Genomic DNA, 13,378 nt, shown 5'->3' on the forward strand with positions numbered 1-13,378 from the left:
AAATAAAACAGGTGATGTGATAAAGAATGTCTTGGTGGGGCGGGCTACCTTAGCTCGAACGGTCAGGGAAGTCCTCCCTGAAGAGCTGGTATTTCAACTGCGTCCTCAGGAGCAAGAGAGAGGCAAAAGGTTTCATAGGAGAAGTTGCAGGCAGAAGGAACCGTAAAAGCCCTAAGATGGTGTATTAGTTTCTACGGCTGTTGTAAAAACCTAACACAAACTTGGTGGTTTGAAACAACAGAAATTTATTCTCTCACAGTTCTAGAGGCCAGAAGTCTGAAAACAAGGTGTTTGCAGGGCCATGCTTTCTCTGGAGGCGCTGGGGAGAATCTGTTCCTTGCCTCTTCCAGCTTCTGGTGGCTACCAGCATTTCTTGGCTTGTGTCCGAATCACTCTAATCTTCGAGGCCAGCGTCTTCAAATTTTCTCCTCTGTGTGTGTCTGACTAATCTCCCTCTTATAAGGACATCATGATGGCATTTAGGACCCACCAGATAATTCAGACTAATCAGTCTCTCTAGCTCAAGACACCTAATTTAATCACAACTGCAAAAAAAATTACATCCCCTTTTTTGCCGTGTAAGGTCACATTCACAGATTTCAGGGATTAGGACATGGATACATTTTCTGGGGGAGCATTTTTCAGCCTACCACAGATGGGAGGGGCTCAGCACGTTCTAACAGCATGTGGAGGCAGCACAGGGAGAGGTGTGGGGGCCGTGAGGGCTGATGGCAGGGCCTGGCAGTCAAGGTAAAGGATTCAGGTTCTAGTTCAATGTCAATGGGCAGCCAGTGAAAGATTTTAAACAGGAGACAGGGAGTGACAAGATTTACATTTTTAAAAGCATTTCTCTGGTCCCTCTGTGGAGGCTGGACATTAAAAGGGCCAAGGGTGAAAGGAGAAGGAATCATTAGAGCCATGGCGCCTGCCAGAGAAGGGCAGTCTGAGACCTTGGTAGCTTAAATTCGAGGGGTCGCAAGGGAGAGGAGGGGACAAGGTTGGACAGAGGGGATAGATTTTGGAGAAAAAGCCATGAGGATTTACTGATGGATTAGATCAGGAAGTAAAAACAAAACAAACAAACAGAAAACAAAATAAAGGGAGAGTATGATAGAGTTCGCCTAGGTTTGGGGCTAAATGTTAATAAGAAGCCAAATGTTGACATTTGCTCCTTCTCTTCTCTGCCATCCTATGTGTGGTTGAGTTTGCTCCTTGCCAGGTCTTCTCACAAGACTTTCAGGATCAAGCAATTCCTGGCCAAGAAACAAAAGGAGAATCGTCCCATTCCCCAGTGTATTTGAATGAAAACCGGTAATAAAATCAGATACAACTCCAAGAGAAGACATTGGAGAAGAACCAAGCTGGGTCTATAAGGAGGCTCAAATATGAAGTGGCACACATTTATGTTGTGTCAAGGTCACTTGCATCTTACCATATCACAGTAGTGAGAACATCATTACTGTCTGAAAAGCCACATGTATTTTATGGGAGAAATGAAATGGTTGGTTCTTCTTTTGTTGTCAGTGTTTCTGCACTAGTGCTTTGGCTTAGTAATAAATATGTGAAACCTTTTGTTGGAAAAAAAACGTTGACATTTGATGGACTTGGTTAAGACTCTCGAGTCTGCTCTAGGGAGAGGATTTCACACAAAGTAAAGGGAGAAGTAGGTTTTGTCCTGTCTTAAAATGCATTTGATAAAGTGAGCTTGGTCTTCAGGAGAGAGAGATTCTTTTTCTTCCATCCAAGATCAAGTCTTAACAAAGGCATTACACTTCAGAGGAAGGTTAAAAGAACCAGAGCGGTGCCGTGACCGTGATTGATGACGACGTGACAAGCACCTGTTAATGCTGCAAACCTCTCGCCTTCCGGGTCAGTTCCACTTGGCAGGCAGCATCTTTCACATCCAGGGTGAAGAGTGGCTCAGCCACCAGGATATCCTGTGTCAGTGATGTTTTCCACCACATGATGTTCATCAATAAAGAATGGATGGCAACAAATCAATTGCTGTGATGCAAGTTGGGCAGAGATACGTGTGACAGCGAGAAAGTGTGCAAGTTAGTTCTAGTCTGTGTTCTGTCACCGAAGACCAGTCACCAATGACCACTGCAAGCCATTCCACCTCTCCAGACTTCAGTCTCCTCAACTCTGAGGGGTAAGAGTTGTTGAGAAGGTCAGATGGGATAATGAATGTGCCAGTACTTTGGAAACAATGAAGACCTAACAGCAACTTGTCATGATTATATCAAACCCTATTACATATTTTATTATATTTGATTCTTCCACAGCACCTTGCACTTAGTAGAGACTCCATAATTTTTTGGTCAAATTTAATTAAGTACAACAAACATGGCCATAAACCAGGTAGATTTGTTTGGCAAGTACTGATGGACTGATCATTAGGGATTGGTACCATGGTTCCCCGACTTATATTCAGATGTCCTTTATCAGGAAGAGAAAATGGCCAGCTGCAGCTGTCCTCAGTCTGATACAAAGTATTCTGGCCTAAAACATGACACATCAGGGTCTTGCAACCTCAAATATGTTGCAGGTAACTTCTTTACACTATCAGATTATTAATGATGCTCACTCATATTCCAGCATTAGGGCTTCAAAGGGTAGTCATTATGTCCAAAGGCAAGTTTTTGGGTGGGTCTGTCTGACTGAAAGAATAAAAATTTTCATATGGTTCTTAAAGGTTTTATTTATGTAAAATAACTTATTACTTCAGGTTTCTATCAGGTAGATTTCAGGAGATAACTGACCTACTGGATCTATCCGTCAGCCATGTCTGTGGCTACCCTGAGATCCTATCAGTTTCATGTTGGAGAGAAAATAGTGGAATTCTTTGTCCTCTCATACACAGCATTGTCTAAAGATAATGAAACTCATATGATAAATTATAAATGCAATTTGATTTTCTCCATAACCTGTCTCATCAACTAAAATTGTTCACAATATTTAAAAGTTAGATTTATAAGCTAATTTTCTAAAAGATACGGCATCTAAATTCACTATTTGTTGAATGGGTTACTTTTTAAATACCACCCAGTTTTACCTAAGAGCTACTATCACATCTTTTTCATTTCTTTTCTAAAGTCCAACCTCTATCTCCCTTTTTGTCTTCACATGGTCTTCTGATTTGATAGAAAGATTAAATGTCAAACTTAATTTAAAATCAATATTTTCTGAGGCTGAGCTGCAGACAGATCTAGACCTGGACTTAAAGAGTACAGTATTTAACAATAGAACATCCCTCCAAATATGCATCTTCAAAAATAACTTATCATGGGGCTTCCCTGGTGGCGTAGTGGTTGGGAGTCTGCCTGCCAATGCAGGGGACACGGGTTCGAGCCCTGGTCTGGGAAGATCCCACATGCCGCGGAGCAACTAGGCCCGTGAGCCACAATTGCTGAGCCTGCGCGTCTGGAGCCTGTGCTCTGCAACAGGAGAGGCCGCGACAGTGAGAGGCCCGCGCACCGCGATGAAGAGTGGCCCCCATTTGCCGCAATTAGAGAAGGCCCTCGCACAGAAATGAAGACCCAACACAGCCATAAATAAATTAATTAATTAAATTAAATAAAGTAAATAAATAAATAAATTAAATTAAAAAAAAAAAACTTATCATAACCATACCTATCGTAACAGTTTTATTAGCATCTGTGAATATTACATGTCAAAGTCCATCAATTTTATTAGCCAAGCCAGGATAGAATGTTATTGAAGAACTGATGAAGATGTTTATAATAATTGTAACTGGTAGAAATGGCAAAGCTCTGATTCACTTTGATCTTCATGGAATCATACAAAGTAGGAAGTCTTTGGGTCATCTTGTTTATTTCCATGGTATTAAGGGTAACTGGACATTATCTGATGTCCTTTGTATTTGTTTTGGGAGTAAGGTAGATCAGGAAATACAGGTAGAGAACAGCAGTGACCCAGAGTTTTTAAAAAATTCTGTTAAGTAGCCTGGCTTCAAAGGAGAGTGCCCGGCCTGGTTCATAGACATCATCACATTCTACTTAATAAACTCGTGCAGATAAAAAAATATCTACCCTGGGCATGAAACAATTATTTAATCTACATATTCCAAGGCCCTCAGAGAAAATCAGAAAGATCTTTATAATAATCATTCACTATAAAAAGAAATGTAGCCTTACTTTCTACACCTTTCATAAGAATTCGTGTTGGGGAAGAAACTCTTGAGCATTTGCTACAGTTGGCAAACCCTGCTGGGGGCCCCCAGAGAATGTTATCTGGTATGTGCAGTATCCATGAGATCTGTGTCTATAGGTCTATGAACCCCTGAGCCATGTCCTTGATCCTACACAGGTGGGCGTGACTGAAGGACATCATTATCTCTGACCTTGTGAGTCAGTTCAGATTTTCCTGGGGTAGAAAGAAGAGGTGCTTTTCCAGAAGCTTCTCTTTTTCCAGAAGCTCAGCTCCTTATTTATACCAACGTCCCCTTAAGAGCAAATAGGCTTCTCTTTACAAGTCCTGGATGCCACTTTAAAATTGTTATTTGCTCCAAAGATCTCTGTCTCTTCAAGCCCCAGAACTAACCCACTCACATCCCTCCCAGGCTATTTTCTCCCCCATCTTTTATGAAGTCTTCCATCAGGTAGGGAAGACTCTATCCTCTAAGCCAGCACTTCCCAAACTTGAGTGCACACCCAAATCACCTAGAGAATCAGTCTCTCACCACCAGAGATTTTGATTCATTAGGTTGAGCTTTATGACTGAGAATGTGCATTTCCATCCAGTTCACAAATCACACTTGAGTAGCACTGCTTTAAGTCACATTAAGAGCATCTGAATTGCCCAGTTTCAATTTTCCATCCTGTCAGTCACTATTGATTTTGCTACAGCAGAGGAGACTTTCCTCCATCCACAGTGATTCTCACTTCTTCTGGGTGCTAATGGTCTGACTTGCCATGATGCTGCCATCATTCATCACCTCAATTTGATTATAGCTCTGTCTGCCACTAGTGAATGGAGGCTTTGTCCAAACTTAGATTGTTGTGTTCTTGAATTGCATTGCTCCTCAAGCCCCATACAGGGCTAGATGAGCGGTGTTCTCCATCAGCTATATTCCTGGAGGGGCTTATGTCCTTTAGCTACAGCTAGATTCAGAGCGGTCCCCTTGCTCAAACTTTCACCTATACCATTTGCTATGGTCTGAATATTACTGTCTCCCCAAAATTCATATGTTGAAACCTAACCCCCAAAGTAATGGCGTCAGGAGGTGGGGGTCCTTTCAGGGTGATTAGGTCATGAGGCAGAGACTTCTTGAATGAGATTAATGCTCTTAAAGAGATCCCACAGAGTTCCCTATCCCCTTCTGCCGTTTAAGGATACAACGAGAAGTTTGCAACCCAGAAGATTGCCCTCATCCAACTATGCTGACACCCTGATCTCTGACCTCCAGCCTCCAGAACTGTGAGAATTAAATTTACATTGTTTAGAAGCTACCTCGTCTCTGGTAGTTTGCTGTAGTAGCCCAGACAGACTATGACACCATTATATCCTGCTTTACCCATAACTCCTGCTAGATAGTGGGCTCCATAAATCTTCTCATTACAGTTGATTGGGTAAGAAGTGAATATCTGACCCCAAAAAAAGAGATATCCACAAACAAATCTGAGCCAATTAGATCCCTTCATTCTGTTTTGTTGTTGTCGTTTTAAAAGATTTTTTTAGAACAGTTTTAGGTTCACAGCGAAACTGAGAGGAAGGTACAGAGATTTTCAATGTGTCCCCTGTCCTCAGACATGCATAGCCTCCTCCATTTTCAATGTGCCCCACCAGAGTGGTATATTTGTTACAACTGATGAGCCTACATTGACATATCATAATCATCTGAAGTCCACAATTTACTTTAGGGTTCACTCACAGTGTTGTGCATTCTGTGGATATTGTTGATTCTTTTGGATTTTCTATAAAATGATTATGTCATCTGTGAACAAAGACAGTTTTATTTCCTCCTTCTCAATCTGTATCACCTTTTTTTTTTCTTGTCTTATTGCATAAGCAAGGACTTCCAGTATGATGTTGAAAAGGAGTGGACATCCTTGCCTTGTACCTGATCTGAGTGGGAGAGCTTTGCAGTTTTCACCATTGTATGATGTTAGCTCTAGGTTTTCTGTAGATAGTCTTTATCAACTTGAGGAAGTCCCCCTCTATTCTTACATTACTGAAAGTTTTCATCATGGATGGGCGTTTCATTTTGTCAAATACTTTTTCTGCATCTACTGATATGATCATGTGTTTTTTTCTTTTTAGCCTGTTAATGTGATGGATTATATTTATTGATTTTCAAATGTTGAATCAGCCTTGCATACCTGGATAGACCCACTGGTCATAGTGTATAATTCTTTTTATACATTTTGGATTCAATTTGCTAATATTTTGTTGAGGATTTTGCATCTCTATTCATGAGAGATATTGGTCTATAGTTTTCTTTTCTTTTAGTGTCTTTCCTTATGGTATTAGTGTAATGCTGGCCTCATAGGATGAGTCAGGAAGTATTCCCTCTGTTTGTATCCTCTGAGAGAGATTTTAGAGAACCAATATAATATCTTCCTTACATATTTGGTAGAATTCACCACTGAACACATCTGAGCTTGGTGCTTTCTGCTTGTTAATTCAACTTCTTTAATAGATATAAGTCCTGAATTGGTATAATTTCTTCCTTAAATATTTGTTAGAATTCACAACTGAACACATCTGGGCTTTGTGCTTTCAGCTTGCTCATTAAGTTTCTTTAATAGACATAGGCTTATTCAAATTGTCTATTTCTTCTTCTGTAAGTTTTAGCAGATTGTCCTTTAAAAATTGGCCCATTTCATCTAGATTATCATATTTGTGGGCATAGTTCATAGTATTTTTTTAAATTATTTTTTAATGTCCATGGGATCTGCAGTGATGGCCCCTCTTTCATTTCTGATACCAGTAATTTATATCTTCTCTCTCCCTCTCTTTAGCTATCCTGGCTAGAGGCTTATCAGTTTTACTGATCTTTTTAAGAACCAGCTTTTGGTTTAATTGATTTTCTCTACTGATTCCCTGTTTTCAATTTTATTGTGTTCTCTTATGATTCTTATTATTCACTTTCTTCTGCTTAATTTGGATTTAATTTGCTTTTCTTTTTTTAGTGTCCTAAAATGGAAACTTAGATGACTGATTTTAGGTCTTTCTTCTTTTCTAATATATACATTCACTGCTATTAAGTTCCCTCTAACCACTGCTTTTGTTGCATCCTACAAATTTTGATAAGTTGTGTTTTCATTTTCATTTACCAATATATTTCAAAATTTCTCTTGGAATTTCATATTTGATTCCTTTGTTACTTAAAAGTATCTTGGTTAATCTCTACTTATTTGGGGATTTTCCAGTTATCTTTCTATTATTGATTTCTGGGTTAATTCCATTGTGATCTGAGAGCAGATGTTATATAATTTTTATTCTTTTAAACTTGTTAAGGTGCATTTTATCTCCCAGAATGTGGTCTATCTTGGTGATGTTCCCTGTGAGCTTGAGAATAATGTGTATTCTGCTGTTGTTGGAAGAAGTAGTCTATAGTTGTCAATTTTATTGTGTTGATTAATGGTACTGTTGAGTTCAGCTATGTCCTTACTGATTTTCTGCCTGCTGTATTCGTCCATTTCTGATAGAGAAGTAGTGAAGTCTTCAACTATGATAGTGGATTCATCTATTTCTTCTTGCATTTCTATCAGTTTTTTCCTCACATAGTTTGACACTCTGTTTTATGTGTATACATGTTAAGAATTGTTAGAGCATTAACCCCTTTATCCCTGATAACTTTTCTTGCTTTGAAGTCTGCTTTGTTTGAAATTAATATGGTTATGCTTGCTTCCTTTTGATTAGTGTTAGCATGGCATATTTTTCTCCATCCATTTACTTTTAATCTATATGAGTCTTTATATTTAAAGGTAGTTTCTTGTGGACAACATATAGCTAGATGTTATTTTTTTGATACACTCTGGCAATCACTGTCTTTTAATTGATGCATTTAGAACATTGCTGTTCAAAGTGATTATTAATATAGTTTGCTTAATAGCTACCAATTACAGTTTAGGTTTTCTTACTCCAGCACTGGTTCCTGTGTCAGTTTCTGCTTGTGAGTCTCTGCTCCACTGAGCCATGTCTCCCTATATTTGCCTGTCTGTCTCTCTAAATTTGGAGGCAGCAGTTTACCTTGTGTCCTCTCTTTTCTTAAGGATCCTAGAAGAGTTGTTGATTTTTCAATCTGTTAAGCTTTTTACTTGTTGTTAGAATGAAGCAGTGATTTCCAATCTCCTTACATGTAGAATTCAAAACTAGAAGTCTTTGTTATGTTTTTGAACAAAGAATCTCACAAGAAAGTTCAAGTCTGTGGTAGACACCTGAGCAATGTGCTGGTCAATAGGAGTAGAGGAAGGTGATCAATGAGAAGGATGGATCAGACGGTGAGGTTCCCTGCAACCACCCAGACACTAGATTTCATGCCCTCTTGGCTAGACAGTCTTGTTGTGCAAGACCCAACCAAATTAGCAGCCCTGCACACAAGTTTTTTGTTGACATTATTATTGGCGTATGCGGAGAATAGTTTGCCAGTAAACAAATATTGAGATAAAAGATACTACTGAATGCAGAGTAATGTTCTAAGGTTGAAAGTAAAGAATGGCACAAGAAGAAGAGATGCTTTTCCACAGAACCATGGGTCCATGGATGAGGATAGGTAGATGTACATTTTGGGAGTCTAAGAGTTTTGGGACACAAACTAAGCCAATTTATCCCATTATTAAATTCAGAGTTTTAAAGTACTCTAAGCTACCTCTAAGTTTACCTCTAAGTTTACTTCAATAATCTTGATCTGTCCTTCACAAAAATGATTATAACTTACTTGTGTGTGTATATGTTTGTACTGAATGCTTATTATGTGCTAGTTTGTCCGTGCTAAAGATACAATGGAAAATAATCTAATTTCCAATTTCATGAATTCAACTTCTCATCACTATGTAAATAAGTAAGAAGAGTAGGGACACACTAACATTAGAAAGGTTTCATCCCATGGAATACAAGCTGCAAATATGGTGTGTTTCTTGATTTATTTATATATATTTTCTCCTGATCCATATTTTGGCTCTACTTCCCTGTTGTTCTACGTTGCCTAATTAATCTAATTTTATGCCACTTATTTGAAAAGTAAAGCAAATAGTGAAAAGTAAAGCAAATAGTCACAAACTAGCTTCTAGGTAAGCGTCTTGCCCATTTGTGATTTTTCTTGTAAGAGTCTTAGGGTATTCACAAGCTAAGCTACTTAGGGTATTCAAAAAATAGGGTAATGGTCCACTGACATTATAAATAACCATTGCATGCCATCTTTTAGATCTTAGGAATTAAATAGCCCAGTAATTTTTCTTCTTTTGCCATAAATATGAAGAGAAACATCTGACAGTTTTGTAAGAAGTAAGTTTTTTAAATCTTTACGACAATAAGATCTAAGGGAATTATGGATTTAAAGTTTCACAGAGAAGTGATCCACAAGATAAGTCACTGCATTCTGCTCACTGCAAATTGTGCATCTTCTGCATTTCAGAAAGGAGCTCTTTACATGAATTCGTCTGTAAAAAGACCCTCTCTACAGTCAGAGCAAATGGAGAAATAATGTAATTGCTTGTATCGTATATTTTAAGAATCACAAAGTCAAATGCCTGCAGGGGCCAGACAGTTAATACAAAAATGTGACAAGGGCCATGTAGGGATACTGGCACACTGGCGAGTATGTGCCCTGGTTAAGGGCTCCACTCAGCAAGAGCAACAGGGTTGTGCAGAAACATAGGCTCAGGACTCCCAGGGTGTCCCATTTTTTCAATTAAAGTATGAATAGTAATGTGTAGTCTCTTAATTTCAAGTGTTGAAAAATATTCATAAAACTTCACACCCTTTGCAGGACACACCAAAGTATTATGCAGATCAAATATACACCACAGCCACCATGACCATCCAGTTGCAACATCCAATCTGGTATATTACTTCAATTCTCTGCTTCATCTGATCAATTTTTTATATTACTTCCTCTGTGCAAAGAGAAGATAAGCCCTGGAGAAGAAGAAGTGGATAAGTGGGGAACTGGAGAGTAGTACTATAAAGAAAAAGATTTTAAAACTCCATCGTGCCTTCTGAAATGATATAAAAGAAAGAGCTTTGACATCTCCCGTTAGGATAGTAGAGCCACCTTGACAGGGAATTGTCTGCTCTGTTCTGTGGCACTTTAGTTATTCTAGCTTACACGTTTGACAACCTCTATCTTTTTTAAAATTTGAAATCCTATCACTCTTTTCAGAGTACCCAGAACTCAAGTCTAATTTTAACTAATCCAGTGTATAGATGCTTGTTTTTTTAGGATTCTTTCCTCATAAAAAACATCTGGGAAGTGGTTAACGTTATGCAGTGTTTTTATAAATGTTTATAAAGCATGAGTAAAAGAAAAGCAAGTCAAAGTTTCCCTTTCTATATACAGTCTAAAAAGATATTCCCACAGACCACCTTTTCTTATCTTCCCTGAAGAGTCAGCCATAAAACATGCCACTGGCCACTAAGAGCAATTTTCAGGTGATCCTCATGAGAAGGGAAAAACCTTCCATATATTTATGACTTTTCACAATCTATTTTCTTCATGTTCCAAATCATGTCAGATATCTTATTGCCATGACACACAATGCCCAGTAGAGACAGTCGGTATGGCTCCCATCACTTCGATAACACATCACTCAGAGCAATTATGCATCAGCTTCAAGTGCTTTTTAAAAAGCAGTCTCAGGAAGACCATTTCTGTTTTTCCAACTCAGTCTTTAAGTTGAATATATTGTCTATATCCTAAACCAGAACTGGCATTTATTCAGTCATTCAACACGTGTTTATTGAAGGCTTCTATATTTATGGAGGCACTCTGCTAGGAATCAGGAACATAATGTGAATCAAATGGACACAGTTCTGCCTTCATGGATCCAAGGGATCAGAAATTAATCAAACAAATCAGCATATAATCACAAGCTTTGATAAGTACAAGTACACTGAAGGAGGATCATGAAATGCAATGAGAGTCTAAAACAGGGAATGTGTCATGACCTGGTCTGGGGATGGAGGGGAAGTCTTCACTGAGGAAGTGATGCTCAAACTGATAGCTCCAGAGTGCTTAGGTAGCAACATAGGGAAGAGGAAGTAAATTAGAATGTTCCACTCAGAGAGGACTGTACATGTCACAGCCCAGGGAGGGAATACGACACATTTAAAGAGCTGAAAGCAAGCTAGCATGGCTGGGGTTCATAAAGGGAAGAAGGTGCAAAATGAAGCCTGATAGGTAAGTAGGGACCATATCATTCACGACTCCTAGGAAGAGCAATGGGGAGCTACTGATGGATTTGGGACTAAGGAGTAAATGTTTTCATATATGTATTTTTAAAGGATCTCTCACTCTCTTGGGGGAGAGGAGATATAAGGAGACTAGTTACAAGGTGTATTAACCAGGTGTTTCTGAGGTTTTGACATTTGGACTTTGCTGATTCTCAAGAGACTGCTACTCCCAGGGCTAGACAATTTCTAGAGATATAGTAAAGGACTCCCCTGCAAGTGCTCCTTTTATATGCAAACCAACCAATCCAAAGCCCAACCCCTCAACCACCTTTACTAGCTCTTATACTCCTGGCCAATATCCTCCTGCCCTAATCACCCCAGGGACAGGTAACAGACAACCAGGGACAGCTCCTGTGCCCCAGAGCCCACTGGAATTTTTCAAAGTAGCACATCCTATGCCTGTTTACCCTGCCTCACCCATTTCTTCCCATGGAAACCATAATAAAGGCTCTTGTCCACAACTTCCCCTCACTCCCTCTGCCTCTTGACCAGTCCTGGTGCTTCCCCATGTGGGCCCACTGAGTGCTGTGCCATGCTTCCTGTTTCTAGAGATCTGTGACTTTTCCTTCATGACAGTCATCTCTGTGTCTGTAGGTCTTACCATACCTGATTAAAACAAATCCTGGGTACATTTTAAAACACAAGGCCAGGGCAGTAAGACAAGTGACTATTTCTTTTTTTTTAAAAATATATTCTCCTATTATTCTTTTATTTTTTTGGCTGCATTGAGTCTTCATTGCTGCGCGTGGGTTTTCTCTAGTTGTGGTGAGGAGGGCTTACTCTTTGTTGCAGTGCGCGGGCTTCTCATTGCAGTGGCTTCTCTGGTTGTGGAGCAGGGGCTCTAGGCTTGCGGGCTTCAGTTGTGGCACATGGGCTCAGTAGTTGTGGCTCGTGGGCTCTAGAGTGCAGGCTCAGTAGTTGTGGTGCACGAGCTTAGTTGCTCCCCGGCATGTGGGATCTTCCCGGACTAGGGCTCAAACTCATTGTCAGGCAGATTCTTAACCACTGCGCCACCAGGGAAGTCCAAGACAAGTGACTTCTGATGGTGGCTTGAACTAAGATGGTCACAGTGGAGAGGAAGAAAAGTGGACAGTTACAGAAAAGTTAAGATGGATTGGATAAGGGGGTGAGGAAGAGGGAGGTATCTAAGATGATTTCTGGGTTTATGTTATGTTCAATTAAATGGATGAAGGTGCCATGTACAAGAGAGGAAATGCAGGAAAAGGACCAAGTTTGGGAGAGAGGATGATGAGTAAAATGTGCTTTCAAAATGGGCACTATTTAGAAGACCTAAATAGACATTTCTCAAAAAAAAGATATACAGATGGCCAAAAAACACATGAAAAGACGCTCAGCTTCACTAATTATTAGAGAAATGCAAATCAAAACTACAGTGAGGTACCACCTCACACCAGTCAGAATGGCCATCATTAAAAAGTCTATAAATAACAAATGCTGCTGAGGCTGTGGAGAAAAGGAAACCCTCCTACACTGTTGGTGGGAATGTAAATTGGTGCAGCCACTATGGAAAACAGTATGGAAGTTCCTCAGAAAACTAAAAATAGGATTACCATATGATCCAGCAATCCCACTCCTGGGTTTATATCCAGACAGAACTGTAATTCAAAAAAAATACATGCACCCCTATGTTCATAGCAGCACTATTCACAATAGCCAAAACACGGAAACAACCTAAATGTCCATCAACAGGTGAATGGATAAAGAAGATATGGTATATACAATATATACAATGGAATACTACTTAGCCATAAAAAAGAACTAAATAATGCCATTTGCAGCAACATGGATGTAACTAGAGATTATCATACTAAGTGAAGTAAGTCAGAAAGAGAAAGACAAATATCATAAGATATCACTTATATATGGAATCTAAAATATGGCACAAATGAACCTATCTACAAAACAGAAACAGACTCACAGACATAGAGAACAGACTTGT

At 39.3% G+C, this 13,378-nt stretch overlaps 1 long non-coding RNA gene and 1 pseudogene across 2 annotated transcripts in view; one reads left to right on the forward strand and one right to left on the reverse strand.

Annotated features, from left to right (window-relative positions):
• LOC309608886 overlaps positions 1-13,378 on the reverse strand; it is a 542,507-nt gene that overhangs the window by 287,661 nt on the left and 241,468 nt on the right. The gene's annotated exons all lie outside the window — the stretch shown is intronic.
• Positions 1,074-3,281, forward strand: LOC309609087 (large ribosomal subunit protein eL39 pseudogene; annotated as a pseudogene). Its single transcript has one exon. The product of its transcript is annotated as a large ribosomal subunit protein eL39 pseudogene (transcript).

This window comes from Balaenoptera borealis (assembly GCF_965194805.1).
Source record: "Balaenoptera borealis genome assembly, chromosome: 13".
NCBI lineage: Eukaryota > Metazoa > Chordata > Mammalia > Artiodactyla > Balaenopteridae > Balaenoptera > Balaenoptera borealis.